The sequence below is a fragment of the Bos javanicus genome, chromosome 18 (assembly GCF_032452875.1).
Source record: "Bos javanicus breed banteng chromosome 18, ARS-OSU_banteng_1.0, whole genome shotgun sequence".
Taxonomy (NCBI): Eukaryota; Metazoa; Chordata; class Mammalia; order Artiodactyla; family Bovidae; genus Bos; species Bos javanicus.
In genome coordinates this window covers 1,631,604-1,649,988 of record NC_083885.1, presented here as the reverse complement: position 1 = coordinate 1,649,988, position 18,385 = coordinate 1,631,604, and the positions used below count along the sequence as shown (strand labels likewise).

Below are 18,385 nucleotides of genomic sequence, written 5' to 3'. Positions count from 1 at the left end.
ATTCAGATTTACGGGAGATTAAGAACTGAAGTTAGAGAATCTTTGAGACTCTTACAGAAAATTAAAAAATTCAGGTCTTTTTTTGTTAACCGGCCAGATGGAATTTAATGATAACTCAAATTGCATCCAATATTTAAGCACTAACAAAATGTGTACAATATAGAAAAAATTCAGACGTAAGAAATTGAAGGTTTAGAAATAAAAAATTTCATATTTATCTTCTTTTAGTATCTGTTCCTTGGGTGATACAATGGACTCAAGTTTCCGTTAGCCTTTATACAACAAGGGGGTGATGGTAATACACGCTTACATTGGAAAGCAGCTTGTACTTTATAACTGGACAGGAAAATCGTTTGGTGAAGGAGAAGGCCAAAGGAATCGTAGGCTGGTGGCATGGTACAGGCCCGCGGTTACCCCTGAGGAGACAGTCTCAGCCCCAAACCACCGTGACCACCTAACAAGACCGCTTTTCCCCTGGAGCCACGCCTTCCGGTGGTAAATCACCGCAGCCCACCAGCCTCCGCGACCTCGTCGCGACCTCGCGGTTTGGTCCCACCCCGCCCATCGCTCCGCCCCGCGCTTCGATTGGCTCGTCTGTCCGTCACTCCGGGAGACGCTCTGGACCGCAAGGCCCTGGAGCCCGTGCTTGAGTCTGTGCAGCTGACTCTGTGTGAGGTGCGGAGTGGAGCCAGGCGGCTTGCTGGTGCCGGCAGCCTGGGTGGTGAGTGACCTTGAGGGGAACTGACGAAAAGGGCGGCCGAGGTGCAGGACGCCAGGCAGTCGCCCTGAGATGGGGGCTTCAGCCGGGCAGCTTCCCTCGCTGAGGCGGGCGCTCTCAGTTGGCCTCCTCGCGTCGTCTAGGTTTTCCCCGCGTCTCGGAGAAGACGCGTGCGCCCCGCTTCTGTCGGCCCCGGTGGGTGACTCCTCCTGAGGGTCCCCTTCCTTTCCTTTCACTAACGGTGCCTCTCAGCTTCCCTCCCTCCTCAGCGTGCTTGACACCCCCCTCACTCCCGACCGTTTTCCTAACTGTATCCCGCTCTCCATCACCATCGCTGCCAGAAACTTTCTGTCTACCTTCGACAGGGTGGGAAAGACTCCTCAGCGACCTGAAGCGCGGTATAAAGCGCTACAGAAATGTAAGCTGTTGTCCCAGTTGCTGACTCTTGATGAGGATAGATTCATATCGAATACATGACTGTTTTGTTCTTGGTCGTACCCTGTTGACACATACATGTCATATTGGCGTTAGGTATACTCTTCAGACCTTGAAACGGAACAAAGCCAATAGGGCTGTCAAACGTGGAGGCTCGATCCAAAACGTTGGAACAACCATTGATAGAAAAGACTTCTCTTCGTTAACCTTGTGTGTCTTTACTATGATCAGACTATTCTGAAGCAAGCGGGAATGGGGAGGCTGAAGCAGTTACATTAGTGTTAACCAATCCAAACTTGGATTCCTCCCCCGTGCTTAGCAAAGCTCGTCTTCTGACACCAGGTTGTGGTGAAGGAAAATGTAGCATTTGTTGAAGGCGCCAAACAAGCAGTCAGGGTAGCTGATGCTCAAAAGGCTCAGACTCCCTTGTTAGGGAGGGTTGGTGGGTATATGATCAGCACATGGACGTTTTTCTAATTGGTTGGTGGTGAGGTAACTGGGAGTCAGTATCCTTGATCTTCTGGTTCCAACTGCTCTGGGTCAGCATGCAGTTAACTTCATACACCTAGTGTGGGTTTTAGTGTCTGCAGAGTGGCTCAAAAGATATGGTTCAGAATATTATCTATAACCCTTAAAGAGAAACTGAAGGTTTTTGACTTTGTTTTATGACTGAACTATTATAATTTTCTCTTGCTCGATTGTTTTCTTTTATTTCTGTATTTTCTCAACTCTGATTAAATTTTGTTCTGTGGAATTCAGGGAAGTCCTTGGAGGCTAAAGCTTTGCTATAAATAAGAGGCAGTTGGAGGACATGGGCACGGGGGAATCTGTGCTGAGAAGGCCTGATAGGATCCTACTCAGGTAAATTAGTAGCGCAGCTTTAAAATGAGCACTGGATTAAGAATTTAAGAGAAGACACTGAAATGCTTTCTAAAGTTATAGGAAGGTCATTCACATGAGGGTATGGGCACATGTATAAGAAGTAAAATGATAAGATTTTGTATCTTGTCTTTTTGAGTTAATATACAAAGTAGGAGGATTCTTGATCAATACTGAGTTAAACAATTTATATGCCTTATTTTTTAGATGTTTTATATTAAAATAACTTTCATTGTGAAAAATAACGTGCCCTGAGTATAATTTATGTTGTATTCTTTTTTCACATTAGAACTTTAGTTCACCTAAAACTTTGTTCTGTGCATGATGCGATAAATGGCTGTTAGTAAAGTTTTGTCATTGTTCTGTTGCTATTTGGAAAACCATGGCCCATGAGCCAAATCTGGCTCACCATCTGTTTGTTGTTTTTAAAAAATTTTATTTATTCATTTGTCTCCTTCAGGTCTTAGCTGCGGTGTGTGGGATCTTTCGTTGTGGCCAGTGGGCTTCTCTAGTTTTGGTACGGGCTGAGTTGCCCCTGAGGCATTTGGGATTTTAATTCCCCAACGAAGGATCAAAGCTGTGTTCCCTGCATTGAAAGGTGGATTCTTAACCACGAGACCACTGGGGAAGTCTTCTCACTATCTGTATTTGTAAATAAAATTCTGTTGGAACACAGGCACATCCATTTTTAAAATTTATTGTCTGTCTTCTCTTGTGCTACAACATCAGAGTTCAGTAGTTGTGACAGAGACTATATGGGCTTCAAGGCTTAATATATTACTGTGTGGCCATTAACAGAAAAAGTTTGCTAACCCCTGAAATAGGACATCCCTTCCTCACTGATTGGATAATGTTGTATTCCCACATAGCTTTGATATATACATGTTTGTTTTTGAGCTTTTCTATTCTGTTTTGTCTAGCTCTGCATATATAATACAGTGTTTTAATTACTTTAGCTTTAAAATAAGACAATATCCTGTGGGTTAATTGCTTCCCTTACTCCCTGTACCAAGTTGTTCTTTACCTTATTTATTCTTGGCCCTTAGATCCTTCATACTAATTTTTGTGATTAGTTTATTAAATCCCATAAGAAATTTTTTTGAGGTTTCAATAGGAATTGCTTTGACTATAACATATTAGTTTGGAAGAGTTGTCATCTTTGCTATATTCAGTCTTTTCATTCATGAACGGAGTGTATCCTGACTGTTTTCATGTTTTTTAATGTGACCTTAAGATTGTTTCCTTTAGAGAAACATCAGGGAGATGGGCTTCCCGGGTGGCACTAGTGGTAAAGAACTTGCAAGTCAATGCAGGAGTCAGAAGAGGTGTGGGTTTGATCCCTGGGTCAGAAAGATCCCCTGGAGAACCCTCCTACACTGTTGTTACAATGTTCACATTAGAACTTTAGTTCACCTAAAACTTCATTCTGTGCATGATGTGATAAATGGCTGTTAGTAAAGTTGGTGGGAATGCAAACTAGTACAGCTACTATGGAGAACAGTGGGGAGATTCCTTAAAAAACTGGAAATAGAACTGCCTTATGACCCAGCAATCCCACTGCTGGGCATACACACTGAGGAAACCAGAATTGAAAGAGACACGTGTACCCCAATGTTCATCACAGCACTGTTTATAATAGCCAGGACATGCAAGCAACCTAGATGTCCATCAGCAGATAAATGGATAAGAAAGCTGTAGTACATATACACAGTGGAATATTATTCAGCCATTAAAAAGAATACATTTGAATCAGTTCTAATGAGGTGGATGAAACTGGAGCCTATTATACAGAGTGAAGTAAGCCAGAAAGAAAAACACCAATACAGTATACTAACGCATATATATGGAATTTAGAAAGATGGTAATGATAACCCTGTAAACGAGACAGCAAAAGAGACACAGATGTATAGAACAGTCTTTTGGACTCTGTGGGAGAGGGAGAGGGTGGGATGATTTGGGAGATTGACATTGAAACATGTATAATATCATATATGAAACGAATTGCCAGTCCAGGTTGGATGCATGATACTGGATGCTTGGGGCTGGTGCACTGGGACGACCCAGAGGGATGGTATGGGGAGGGAGGTGGGAGGGGGGTTCAGGATGGGGAACACGTGTATACCCGTGGCGGATTCATGTTGATGTATGGCAAAACCAATATAATATTGTAAAGTAATTAACCTCCAATTAAATAAATTTATATTAAAAAAAATAAAGAACCAGGAAGAAATTAGTCATAAAGAGAGAGAGAAAAAAGAAAGATCCCCTAGAGGAGAGCATGGCAACCCGCTCCAATATTCTTGCCTGGAGAGTCCCATGGACAGAGGAACCTGGCAAGCTACAGTACATAGGGTTGCAAAGACTTGGACACAACTGAAGCGACATAACACACACACGTAAGGGAGAATCGTCTTAGTTTTGTTTACTTGTGATTGTCTGGTTTTAGAATTAGGACATTGCTGTCTTTAAATGATCTGAGATGTGTTTGTTCTTCTGTTTCTTGAAAGATTTTGTATAGGATTGTTTTTATTTTTTAATTTTTTTTGAATATTTGATAGAAAACACCAATGCACCCATCCAGGCCTGGCACTTTATTTGTGAGATTTCAATTAAATTTAAAAAATGAGAGTAGGGCTTCACTGGTAGCTAAGTGGTAAAGAATCCACCTGTCAGAGCAGGAGATACAGGTTTGATCCCTGGTCCGGGAAGATCCCATATGCCTCAGAACAGCTAAGCCCATGTGCCACCACTGCTGAGCCTGCGCTCTAGAGACAGGGAACCAAAACTACTGAGCCCACGTGCCCTAGAGCCCTTGCTCTGCAACAGGAGAGGTCACTGCAATGAGAAGCCCCCATACTCTGCAACTAGAGAAAAGTCCACACAGCAGTGAAGATCCATAATAAATAAATAAAATTATTTTAAAAACTTTTAAAAATGAGAGTAAATTCTATTTGTTTCAGTTCTGTTCAGTCGCTCAGTCATGTCCGACTCTTTGTGACCCCATGGATTGCAGCACTCCAGGCCTCCCTGTCCATCACTAACTTCCAGAGTTTACCCAAACTCATGTCCGTTGGGTAGGTGATGCCATCCCACCATCTCATCCTCTGTCGTCCCTTTATCCTCCTGCCTTCAATCTTTCCCAGCATCAGGTCTTTTCAAAAGAGTCAGCTCTTCTAATCAGGTGGCCAAAGTATTGGAGTTTCAGCTTCAGCATCAGTCCTTCCAATGAGCACTCAAGACTGATCTCCTTTAGGATGGACTGGTTGGATCTCCTTGCAGTCCAAGGGACTCTCAAGAGTCTTCTCCAACACCACAGTTCAAAAGCATCAATTCTTTGGTGCTCAGCTTTCTTTATAGTCCAACTCTCACATCCATACATGACTACTGGAAAAACCATAGCCTTGACTAAGACGGACCTTTGTTGGCAAAGTAATGTCTCTGCTTTTTAATATGCTGTCTAGGTGGGTCATAACTTTGCTTCCAAGGAGTAAGCATCTTTTAATTTCATGGCTGCAGTCACCATCTGCAGTGATTCTGGAGCCCCCCAAAATAAAATCAGCCACTGTTTCCACTGTTTTTCCCCAACTATTTGTCATGAAGTGATGAAACCGGATGTCATGATCTCAGTTTTTTGAATGTTGAGCTTTAAGCCAACTTTTTCACTCTCCTTTTTCACTTTCATCAAGAGGCTCTTTAGTTCTTCTTCACTTTCTGCCATAAGGGTGGTGTCATCTGCATATCTGAGGTTATTGATATTTCTCCCGGCAATCTTGATTCCAGCTTGTACTTCGTCCAGCCTAGCGTTTCTCATGATGTACTCTGCATATAAGTTAAATAAGCAGGGTGACAATATACAGCCTTGATGAACTCCTTTTCCTATTTGGAACCAGTCTGTTGTTTCATGTCCAGTTCTAACTGTTGTTTCCTGACCTGCATACAGATTTCTCAAGAGGCAGGTAAGGTAGTCTGGTAATCCTGTCTCTTGAAGAATTTTCCAGTTTGTTGTGATCCACACAGTCAAAAGCTTTGGTATAGTCAGTAAAGCAGAAATAGATGTTTTTCTGGAACTCTTTTGCTTTTTCAATGATCCAAAGAATGTTGGCAGTTTGATCTCTGGTTCCTCTGCCTTTTCTAAAACCAGCTTGAACATCTGGAAGTTCTTAGTTCACGTACTGTTGAAGCCTGGCTTGGAGCATTTTGAGCATTACCTCTCTAGCATGTGAGGTGAGTGCAATTGTGTGGTGGTGTGAACATTCTTTGGCATTGCCTTTCTTTGGGATTGGAATGAAAACTGACCTTTTCCAGTCTGGTGGCCACTGTTGAGTTTTCGAAATTTGCTGGCATATTGAGTGCAGCACTTTCACAGCATCATCTTCCAGGATTTGAAATAGCTCAAGTGGAATTCCATCACCTCCACTAGCTTTGTTCGTAGTGATGCTTCCTGAGGCCCACTTGACTTCATATTCCAGGATGTCTGGCTCTAGGTGAGTGATCACACCATTGTGATTATCTGAGTTGTGAAGATCTTTTTTGTACAGTTCTTTTGTGTATTCTTGCCACCTCTTCTTCATATCTTCTGCTTCTGTTAGGTCCATACCATTTCTGTCCTTTATCGAGCCCATCTTTGCATGAAATGTTCCCTTGGTATCTCTAATTTTCTTGAAGAGAACTCTAGTCTTTCCCATTCTATAGTTTTTCTCTCTTTTTTTCCACTGATCACTGAGGGAGGCTTTCTTATCTCTCCTTGCTATTCTTTGGAACTCTGCATTCAAATGGGTATATCTTTCCTTTTCTCCTTTTCTTTTCACTTCTCTTCTTTTCACAGCTATTTGTAAGGCCTCCTCAGACAGCCATTTTGCTTTTTTGCATTTCTTTTTCTTGGGGATGGTCTTGATCCCTGCCTCCTGTACAATGTCACGAACCTCTGTCCATAGTTCTTCAGGCACTCTGTCTATCAGATCTAGTCTCTTAAATCTTATTTCTCACTTCCACTATATAATCGTAAGGGATTTGATTTGGTCATACCTGGATGGTCTAGTGGTTTTCCCTACTTTCTTCAATTTAAGTCTGAATTTGGCAATAAGGAGTTCATGATCTGAGCCACAGTCAGCTCCTGGTTTTGTTTTTGCTGACTGTGTAGAGCTTCTCCATCTTTGGCTGCAAAGAATATAATCAATCTGATTTTGGTGTTGGCCATCTGGTGATGTCCATGTATAGCATCTTCTCTTGTGTTGTTGAAAGAAGGTGTCTGCTATGAACAGTGCATTCTCTTGGCAAAACTCTATCAGCCTTTGCCCTGCTTTATTCTGTACTTCAGGGCCAAATTTGCCTGTTACTCCAGGTGTTTCTTGACTTCCTACTTTTGCATTCCAGTCCCCTCTGATGAAAAGGACATCTTTTTTGGGTGTTAATTCTAGAAGGTCTTGTAGGTCTTCATAGAACCATTCAACTTCAGCTTCTTCAGCGTTCCTGGTCGGGGCATAGACTTGGATTACTGTGATATTGAATGGTTTGCCTTGGAAACGAACACAGATCATTCTGTCATTTTGGACAGTATGAGCGGTGAGCAGTGGCTGTACAGCGCTGGAGTGGCGAGCGGCTGAGAGGAGATACCCCACGTCTAAGGTAAGGAGCGGCAGCTGCGCTTTGCTGAAGCAGCCTTGAAGAGATATCCCACGTCCAAGCTAAGAGAAACCCCAGTAAGATGGTAGGTGCTGAGAGAGGGCATCAGAGGGCAGACAGACTGAAACCACAGTCACAGAAAACTAACCAATCTGATCACTCAGACCACAGCCTTGTCTAACTCGGTGAAACTAAGCCATGCCGTGTGGGGCCACCCAAGACGGGTGGGTCATGGTGGAGAGGTCTGACAGAATGTGGTCCACTGGAGAAGGGAATGGCAAACCACTTCAGTATTTTTGCCCGGAGAACCCCATGAACAGTGTGAAAAGGCAAAAAGATAGGACACAGAAAGATGAACTCCCCAGGTCAGTAGGTGCCCAACATGCTACTGGAGATCAGTGGAGAAATAACTCCAGAAAGAATGAAGGGATGGAGCCAAAGCAAAAACAATACCCAGTTTGTGGATGTGACTGGTGATAAAGCAAGGTCCGATGCTGTAAAGAGCAATATTGCATAGGAACCTGGAATGTCAGGTCCATGAATCAAGGCAAATTGGAAGTGGTCAAACAGGATGGCAAGAGTGAACGTCTATATTCTAGGAATCAGCAAACTAAAATGGACTGGAATGGGTGAATTTAACTCAGATGACCATTATATCTACTACTGTGGTTCTACTCACAGAAGTTAAATAAGTGCCTTCTAGGAGATTTTTAAAACTATCAAATAGTCTCAGAGGGAGGAAAGCAAGGATGTGGAGTGTGAGGGAAAATCATAAGGAGATCTTTCTTACATGGCAAAGCTCAGTTAAAAGGTAATGATGAGGTCCCATAAGAAACACTACACAGCTGAATTTAATTTATTGAATAGCATACTCTATTCTGCTTTATATTGGATTATAAAGATTTGATCCCTGTTGTCAGGAGGATAGGAATTTATTCCAACTCCACCATCAAGCTTGTCACCTGGAAAGAGAAATTTTTGTAGAGAGGGCTTTATAGAAGTTGAAAGTTCAGAAGGCTGGGTGGGTTAGTCACTAAGTTGTGTCCGACTCTTGTGACCTCATGGACTGTACCCTGCCAGGCTCTTCTGTCCATGGGATTCTCTAGGTAAGCTTACTGGAATGGGTTGCCATTTCCTTCTCCAAAGGATCTTCCCAACCCAGGAATCAAACCCCAGTCTCCTGCGTTGCAGGCAGACTCTTTACCAACTGAGCTATGAGGGAAACCCTAGAGAGGGCTTTATAGGTTTTGTAAGTTCAGAGGGCTAGGGTCATTTAAAAAGCACTATCCACAGAGATAAACAAAGCTAACAGGAGGCCCAAGGGAATTCCAGAAACTCAGACCTAAAGAACATGGATAGGAATTATTAGAACTTTGTACAGCTTCTTAAATTTAGAGAGAGTCTCTGGTGTGGGATGAATTGTGTACCTCCATCTCTTACCCCAAAATATTTTTAAGTCTGAACCTTATTATTTGTGAATGTGATTTTAATTTGGAAATAAGGTTTCTGTAAAGAAAGCTGAGTGCCAAAGAATTGATGCTTTTGAACTGTGCTGCTGGAGAAGACTCTTGAGAGTCCCTTGGACTGCAAGGAGATCCAACCAGTCCGTCCATCCAAAATCAGTCCTGAATATTCATTGGCAGGACTGATGCTGAAGCTGAAACTCCAATACTTTGGCCACCTGATGCGAAGAACTAACTCCTTGGAAAAGACCCTGATGCTGGGAAAGATTGAAGGCAGGAGGAGAAGGGGATGACAGAGGGTGAGATGGTTGGATGGCATCACTGGCCTAATGGACATGAGTTTGAGCAAGCTCTGGGAGCTTGCCTAGGAAGCCTGGTGTGCTGCAGTCCATGGGGTCGCAAAGAGCTGGACACAACTGAGCGACTGAACTGAGCTGAAGGTTTCTGCAGATTTTATCCAAGGTAAGATGGGATCATACTGGATTAGGGTGGGTCCTAACCTAGTGTCTGGTGTCTTTATAAGAGAAAGAAGGAGGTTTGAATACAGAGACACTGGGAACACATACACACTGAGGCAAGATTCTGGAAGCAGGGATTGGAATTATGCAGCTGCAACCAAAGAACACAAAGGATTGTGGGCAACCACTAGAAACTAAGAAGAGGGAAAGAGGGAGCCTTCTCTCAACTCTTTAGAGGGAGCAAGGGCCATGTTCTTACCTTGATTTCAGACTTCTAGTGTCCAGAATTAAGAGAGGATAAATTTCTGTTGCTATAAACCTCCGGGTCTGTATGATAACTTGTCTCTGCTGTCCTCATACATTCTGCATCTTCATTACTTTCCCTGGGCACTACCTAGTTCCCTACTGCAGTTAGCAGGAAAATGCTATAAAATGAAAATGAAAACTAGGCTCACTTGGTGGGACATGAATTAAAAGAAAAACAGTGGGTAGGCAATGTTTCTTGTTTTTGCACAGTGGAGGAAAAGGTAACCTTCACTGATAATATGCCCTCTCCCACAAGCATATAAAAGTTCCCCAGGGTCCAGGAGCAGTTTAGGTGCTGGAAGAAAAAAAGAGCAGTGAGCCTGTAGGCTGACCAATGTGTATCTCCTATATTGATAATATATATCCTATGCTGAGAGTAAGGAGATACAGGTCTCAGTAATCAAGAGGCTGAGTGTTAGAGTCATACAGCCTCAAGATAATGGGGTCTTGGAGTCCTTAAGAGTCAAATGGTTAGAAATCAGACCCCTGCAGTTGACCCTTCTTTATTTAATATTAATATATTAGCCTGTAAAAATATATTGACTTGATACTTACCATCATATTATTTCTCATTTTTTTCCTTTCTTGCTCTCTCTTAGATTGATTTTTTAAATAATTTAATTTCCCTCTGCTCTATACCCTTGATTTATCAAATCTATTATTAACTTACATTTTAGCTCATGTTCTCATATTTTGCTGTTTGTATTTTAGTTTTCTAGGTATTTAAAATCCTGTACGATTTATCATTATTGTAGATCTACCTTTTTGGGGTGACTTTTCATTCCTTCCTGGGTCTCCTAGTTTCCGTTGGTAGAATCATTGTCCTTCTGCCTGAAGAATACCCTTCAGTATTTATTTGAATATGAATTTGTTGAGGGCAGATTCTCACAATTTTTCATATATTTGAAAAAGTCTATTTCATCTTCATTGATGAAGGGTAGTTTTGTCAGTTATGGATGGTTAGTTCAATGTTCCCATTCCTTTGAGGATGTAATTCCATTACCTTCTGATCCCTACAGTTTTTCCTTGGAAGTTAGGTATCAGACTTAAAAAGGAACTTACCTCTTTGATTGCTGTCAAGATCATCCATTTTTTTATTTTAAGTAGTTTTAAAATGATATGCCTAGGCTTATATATTTTTTCTAATGCATACTGTTTATCCTTTTGTAGGGTTGAATCATAGCTTGATATATCCCACCAGTTTTGTAAAATTCTTGATCAATATCTTCTCAGATACAGCTTCTTCCCCATTCTTGCCTTTTACCCCAATAAGTTCCCTTGTCCTGTTTAGAGTCATTTTCTATCTCCTCTCTGCTAATCTTTGGCAACCACTAATGTGCTTTTACTTTATAGATTTGTTTTGACTTTCTCTGCTGCTGCTGCTGCTAAGTCGCTTCAGTCATGTCCGACTCTGTGTGACCCCATAGACGGCAGCCCACCAGGCTCCCCCGTCCCTGGGATTCTCCAGGCAAGAACACTGGAGTGGGTTGCCATTTCCTTCTCCAGTGCATGAAAGTGAAAAGGGAAAGTGAAGACGCTCAGTTGTGTCTGACTCGTCGCGACCCCATGGACTGCAGCGTACCAGGCTCCTCCGTCCATGGGATTTTCCAGGCAAGAGTACTGGAGTGGGTTGCCATTGCCTTCTAGAGTTACACTATTACAATCATTGATCATATATTGAACTATACTTTTGCTCAACTGCTTCAAGTCTAGTCATCATTTCCGTTGAAAGCTCAGTCATATACTTGGTAATACAAGAAATAATAATCTTGTGAACAAGCAGGATACAAATGGTATAGTTAATAACATTAGTGGAATTAAAAGTAAATATTTTAGCCATGAGCCTCCCACACCAGTTTTTCTTTAAAGATTGTCAAGACTAGGGAATGGGTCACTTAGAGCAAATTTTTTATGTGGTTCAAATGTGTTACATGAAAGGATTTATCAGGTACAAAAATACAGCATTCAGTTTGAATTATAGCACAGATATCTCCCTGAGATGCTGTAAGGTGTCAAGGGTCTTGCAGTTGTGTAGCACTGCCTTTCTCATCATTGAGATCTCAGAATTCAATAGGCTAATAGCCCAGTTACTATCATTTAAAGCTTATGAAAGTTGTCAAGGTCAATTACACCCTCCAGCCCCATTGAAGGCGTGTACACACACACACACAAGCTGCTAAATGGTCATACCAGTAGAATACAGATCTTTGACCCATTGGGATCATACCAATGGTAGATTGGTTGGGGTTATCTGTAATTTGTTAACATGTATGACCTTAAATTATGGGAATCCCAGGCTACACCTTTGTATCATCCCTGTAGATGTCAAGGCCATAAATTAGTGCCACAAATCCACTGAGTTCCATACCAATTACTCTCTCTAAGGGTAATAACTGGCATAGTTCATAAAGCACCCAGCCTTGTCTCAATTACCAGGTTGATCATTTTTAGTATGATTTAACCGTTCCCAGCATGGAGGAGCCTTTAAACTTAAATGACCATAGCCTGGTGTTAACCATGTAGATCCTCCCCATAATTGTAGGAGTTTTCCTTTTAATAGATGAGAAGTTAATTTCTTACTGAGACTTAGCTCATCACTCTGATTGAGTTTAAATGACCCTAAGAGAAAACTTAAATCTATGGCCGGCCTCAGAGCAGGTATTTTTAATTGGCCAGGTGAGAGGATCCCATGTAGAATTATTATGGATAGAAAGAACAGGATTGAACACTCATCTAAAACAAATTTCCTAGCGGGTATCCAATCAGAGCCCTCAAGAACAGAAATCCACCAAGGTAACCCAGAAGTAATAGGCACAGGAAATTGGCCACAATCCAACAATTGGATTGAGTTTTAAACTAGCATAGAACCATGTCCATGTTTGACTTTCTCTAATGTCTTATAAATAAATGAAGTTATACAGAATGTACTGTTTTGTATCTAGTTTGTTTCTCAGTTATGTTTTTGACATTAACTCCTATTTTAGTGTATGTCAATATTATGGTATTATTTATCTGTATGTATTTATATGTATATAATTTGCTTATCCATTCATATTTTGATTGACATTTGGGTTGTTTCTAGTTTGAAGCCATTATGAATAAAGCTGCTTTGAATGTCAGTGTGTAATCTTTAGGTTAAGTACCTGGGAAGTAGAATTACAGGATCACACAGTAATTGTTCAATTTTATAAGAAACTGTCAAACTGTTTTCCAGAATATTTGTGTGATTTTAGGTTCCCTTCAGGAATGTATAAGAGTTGCAATTCTCCATATCCTTGCCAACACTTGGAAATGTTAATCATTTAACTTTTAGCTATTCTGGTGGGTGTTTGTATCCCTTTGTGGTTTTAATTTGTACTTTACTGATATCCAGTGACACTGGCCACATTTTCATGTGTTCATTAGGTACTCGGATCTCTTTCGTGATGTGTCTACCTAAATCTTTTGCCAATTTAAAAACTGGCTTGTCTTCTTTTTATTGAGAATTTGAAGCTTCCTTATATTCTATATAGAAGTACTTGGTTAATAACATACGTTCAGAATATCTTCTGGTCTGAGACTTGCACTTTCTTTTTTTTTAAATTTGTTTGACTGCACTGGGCCTTAGTTGTGGCATGCAGGGTCCTTGATCTCTGTTGCGGCATGCCGAGTCTTAGTTGTGACCTGTGCGGTCTAGTTCCCTGACCAGGGACGGAACCCAGGCCCCCTGCATTGGGAACGCAGAGTCTTAGCCACTGGACCAACCAGGAAAGGTCCCTGCACTTTCATTTTTTAACGATGTCTTTTCTAGAGAAATTTTTAGTTTTGACAATGTTCAGTTTGTTGTTCATTTTCTAAGTCACGTCTCACTCTTTGCGACCTCATGGACTGCAGCACACCAGGCATAGCTGTGCTTTACTGTTTTCCAGAGTTTGCTCGGATTCATGTCCATTGAGTCTGTAGTGCTATCCAACCATCTCATCCTCTGCTACCCTCTTCTTTGGCTTTCAGTCTTGCCCAGCATCAGGGTCTTTTCCAATGAGTTGGCTTTTCGAATCACATGGCCAAAGTATTGGAGCTTCAGCATCAGTCCTTCTAATGAATATTCAGGGTTTATTTCTTTCAGGGTTGACTGGTTTGATCTCCTTGCAGTCCAAGGGACTCTCTTGAGTCTTCTCCAGCACCGCAGTTTGAAAGCATCAATTCTTTAGTGCTCAGCCTTCTTTATGGTCTAACTCTCACATCCATACTTCACTACAAGAAAAACCATAGCTTTGACTATATGGACCTTTGTTGGCAAAGTGATGTCTCTGCTTTTTAGTACACTGTCTGGGTTTGTCATAGCTTTCCTTCCAAGGAGCAAGTGTCTTTTAATTGGGTATCCATATGGAAAAAAAGTGAATCTTAATTTTCCTTTCACACAAAAATGAACATAAAGTATATTAGAGATCTAAATGGAAAAGCTGAAAAAGCTGAAACTGTATATTCCAGAAAGAAAATCTCTGTGACTGAGGTAGAGAAAGATTATCCAGATTGAACACAAAATGCATGAGTCATAAGATTAACATTGGTGTTCAGTTTGTTCATTTTTAATTTGACTCATGCATCCTATCTAAGCATTCTTTGTCTACCTCAGAGTCACAGAGATTTTCTTTCTGGAATATATAGCTTCAGCTTTTACATTTAAATCTCTGATCTGTTTTGTGTTCGTTCTTGTGTGAGTGGTGGGATAAGATTCATTTTTTTCGCTATAGAGATCCAGTTCTTCTAGGACCATTTTTACCTTTCCTAAGGAAGGAGTACCACCTTTTGAACAATCCTTCTGTGGTAACAATTACAATCTGTCAAAAAGATGAAAGTTTAACTGCTTGAATACAAGGGGAACAAGCCAAAGCAGGCAGAAACTGGATGGGTATCTGTTTGGAAAAGGAGAATGGCACTGCATGAATGTCCTATGTTTATCACATTTTTTACCCCAGTGTGCAGGCCAAGATAAAACTTGAAAAGGATATTGACAGACTTTCAGATTGAACAGCCAGAGGGCAGAATTTGGGGTAACCTCAACAGCTGGAGGGTTTCCCAGGTGGCGCTAGTGGTAAAGAACCTGCCTGCCAGTGCGAGAGACATAAGGGACACGAGTTTGATCCTTGGGTCGGGAAGATCCCCTGGAGGAGGGTATGGCAACCCACTCCAGTATTCTTGCCTGGAGATTCGCATGGACAGAGGAGCCCGGCAGGTTACAGTCCATGTGGTCACAAAGAGTCAGACATGACTGAAGCCACTTGGCACACATGCCACACAGCAGCTGGAAAGTTAGTAGGGAAATGACAGACTCACAAAGGGGAGCTCTAAATTTTGTTTATAAACTCACCACATCATCACTTGACTCGTGAACTGGGCTTGCATGAGACAGTTTTCAAGCAGTCCAGATAAATCTAAAAGGTCTGAACAGAAATTTCAGCGGTTGCCCACACAGGAAAAGCACTTTGGTGTTTTTACCTCAGTCAAGTTAACTGCCTGTTGCAATAAAAATATCAGTATTCATCAGAAAACCACAGAATAATTCAGAATCTCTTATAAGTCATTCATAATGTCCAAAATATAGTAAAAAAAAATCAAAATATACAAAGAAACAAAATGTTATCTTTGTCCAAGAGAAAAGGCAGTCAATGGAATCTGACTTCAACATGATTGAGAAGTTGAATTAGAACACAAGAATTTTAAAGCAACATTATAGATATGCTCAGTAATACGAGGGGACATTTATTGTAATAAATTAAGAGATAAGATCTCACCAAAAAGTACAGGTAGAACTGTTTTTAAAAATTACTGCTGCTGCTGCTAAGTCACTTCAGTCGAGTCTGACTGTGCGACCCCACAGATGGCAGCCCACCAGGCTCCCCCGTCCCTGGGATTCTCCAGGCAAGAACACTGGAGTGGGTTGCCATTTCCTTCTCCAATGCATGAAAGTGAAAAGTGAAAGTGAAGTTGCTCAGTCGTGTCCGACTCTTCGAGACCCCATGGACTGCAGCCCACCAGGCTCCTCCGTCCATGGGATTTTCCAGCCAAGAATACTGGAGTGGGGTGCCATCGCCTTCTGCGTTTAAAAAGTACTGGTGGTGGGTAGTTCTGAGTTGAAAAAAACAGTACTCACCCCCCCCAACCCCCTCCAATCAATGGATGGTCTTAAAAGCAGATTGGCTTTTTGTTCTATTTTGGCACTCTTATGCTGATTTATATGTCTGTCCATTATGCTGTTACCACACACTGCTTTGAAGTTAGGTATGATAACTCTTTAAGTCTGCATGTACACTTAGTATCTAGTAGTGTCACTCTTCTAGCTTTCTGTATTCCTCTAAGACATCTTTGTGATTGCTGGCCCTTTCCTATATAAATTTTTAATCAACTTGTCAGTTTCTACAAGAAGTTTGCTGAAAACCTGTTTGGGATCACACTGAATCTATGTTAGACCAATAAGCTGACAAATTATCTCATAAGAAATACAACTTTTTTCAATCATGTGGTACCTCTTTTTTTTTCCTTTTGCATTTTCTTTAAATTCAGTCGTGTTTTTGTAGTTTTCCTTGTATAGATATCGCACAAATTTTGTTAAATTTGTCCCAGAGTAGTTCATATTTCTTGATAATACTGGAAATTTTGTTTTTCTTTCAATTTTTGCTGGTTACTAGTATTTAGGAATGTCAGTGATTTTTATATATTAACTTAAAATTCTGACTAAATTGCTAAAATTGACTGTTTACATTTATAAAAATTTATCAGTGATATTTTACTTCTTTCTTTCTAATATATATACCTTTTGCCTATCTACCTATCATCGTTTTTTGCATCATCCAGGACCTCCAGTATGATTTTTAATAGAAGTAAAAGTACATTTTGGCCTTATTCCTAATCTTGGGGATAAAATGTTTAGTCTGTCTCCATTTAGTATTATGAAATCTACAGCTTTTCATAATTGTCCTTCAGGTTGAGGAAATTCTCTTTTAGTCCCTATTTTGCTCAGAGTTTTCATCAGTAACAGGTGTTAAATTATGCCCAGTGGTTTTCTGTATCAGCTGAAATAGTCCTATGAGTTTCTACTTTATCCCACTAATATGGAGAATTACGCTCATTTTTTTAAATTAAAATTTTAAAACTTTGTATTGGAGTATAGCCAGTTAACAATGTTGTGATTGTTTCAGGTGAATGGAGAGGACTCAGCCATACATGGACAAGTATCTGTTCTCCCTGACTCCCGTCCCTTCCAGGCTGCCACATAACATTGAGCAGAGTTCCATCTGCTATACAGTAGGTCCTTGTTGGTTATCCGTTTTAAATATAGCTGTGTACATGTCCATCCCAAACTCCCTAACTATCGCTTCCCCCATCCTTCCCCCCATCCCCCACCCCTGCAGCCATAAGGTCGTTCTCTAAGTCTGTGAGTCTGTTTTGTAAAAACGTTCATTTGTTTTCATTTTTTAGATTCCACATGTAAGGGATGTCATATGATACTTCTCCTTCTCTGTCTGACATCCTTCACTCAGTATGACAATCTCTAGGCCCATCCATGTTGCTGCAGATGGCCCTAATTCATTCTCTTTAATGGCCGAGTAATGTTCCATTGTATATATGTCCTACATCTTTGTCCTTTCCTCTGTCAGTGGACATTCAGGTTGCTTCCATGTCTTGGCTATTGTAAACAGTGCTGCAATGAACATTGGGGTGCATTTATCCTTTTGGGTCATGTTTTTCTCTGGATATATGCCCAGGAGTGGGATTGCAGGGTAGCTCTATTTTTAGTTTTTAAGGCATCTCCACGCTGTTATCCATAGTGGTTGTACCGGTTTACATTCCTACTGACAGTGCAGGAGGATTCCCTTCTTTCCACACCCTCTCCAGCATTTATTGTTTGTGGATTTTTAAAAAAAAATGACGGCCATTTTGACTGGTGTGAGGTGATACCTCATTGCAGTTTTGAGTTGCATTTCTCAAATAATTAGTGGTATCGGACATCTTTTCATGTGCCTTTGGCCATCTGTATGTCATCTTTGGAGAAATGTCTGTTTAGGTCTTCTGCCAATTAAAACAAATTATTTATTTTTACTTGAAGGATAGTTGCTTTACAATCCTGTATTGGTTTCTGCCAAACATCAACATGAATCAGCCATCGGTGTACACACATCCCCTCCCTTTTGAACCTCCCTCCTACCTCCCTTCCCATCCCACCCCTCTAGGTTGCCACAGAGCTCCAGTTTGAGTTCTCTGAGTCATACAACAAACTCCCGTTGGCTGTCTGTTTTACACAGGGCAGTGCATGTTTCCATGTTGCTCTCTCCATACGTCCCACCCTCTCTTCCCTCCCGCACCATCAGTTTGTTTTCTATGTCTGCATCTCCACTGCTGCCCCACAAATAGGTTCATCAGTATTGTCTTTCTAGATTCCATATATATGCATTAACATACAATATTTATTTTTCTCTTTCTGACTTACTTCACTCCATGTGATAGGCTCTGTGTTCATCTACCTC

At 41.1% G+C, this 18,385-nt stretch overlaps 1 long non-coding RNA gene across 1 annotated transcript; it reads left to right on the top strand.

The window, feature by feature from the left end:
* The first annotated feature begins 293 nt into the window (after nucleotides 1-293).
* LOC133229927 (uncharacterized) lies at nucleotides 294-17,051 on the top strand. Its single transcript, XR_009730672.1, has 3 exons — nucleotides 294-721; nucleotides 7,587-9,579; nucleotides 11,235-17,051. It is a non-coding gene; the product is annotated as an uncharacterized LOC133229927 (long non-coding RNA).
* Nucleotides 17,052-18,385: the final 1,334 nt, after the last annotated feature.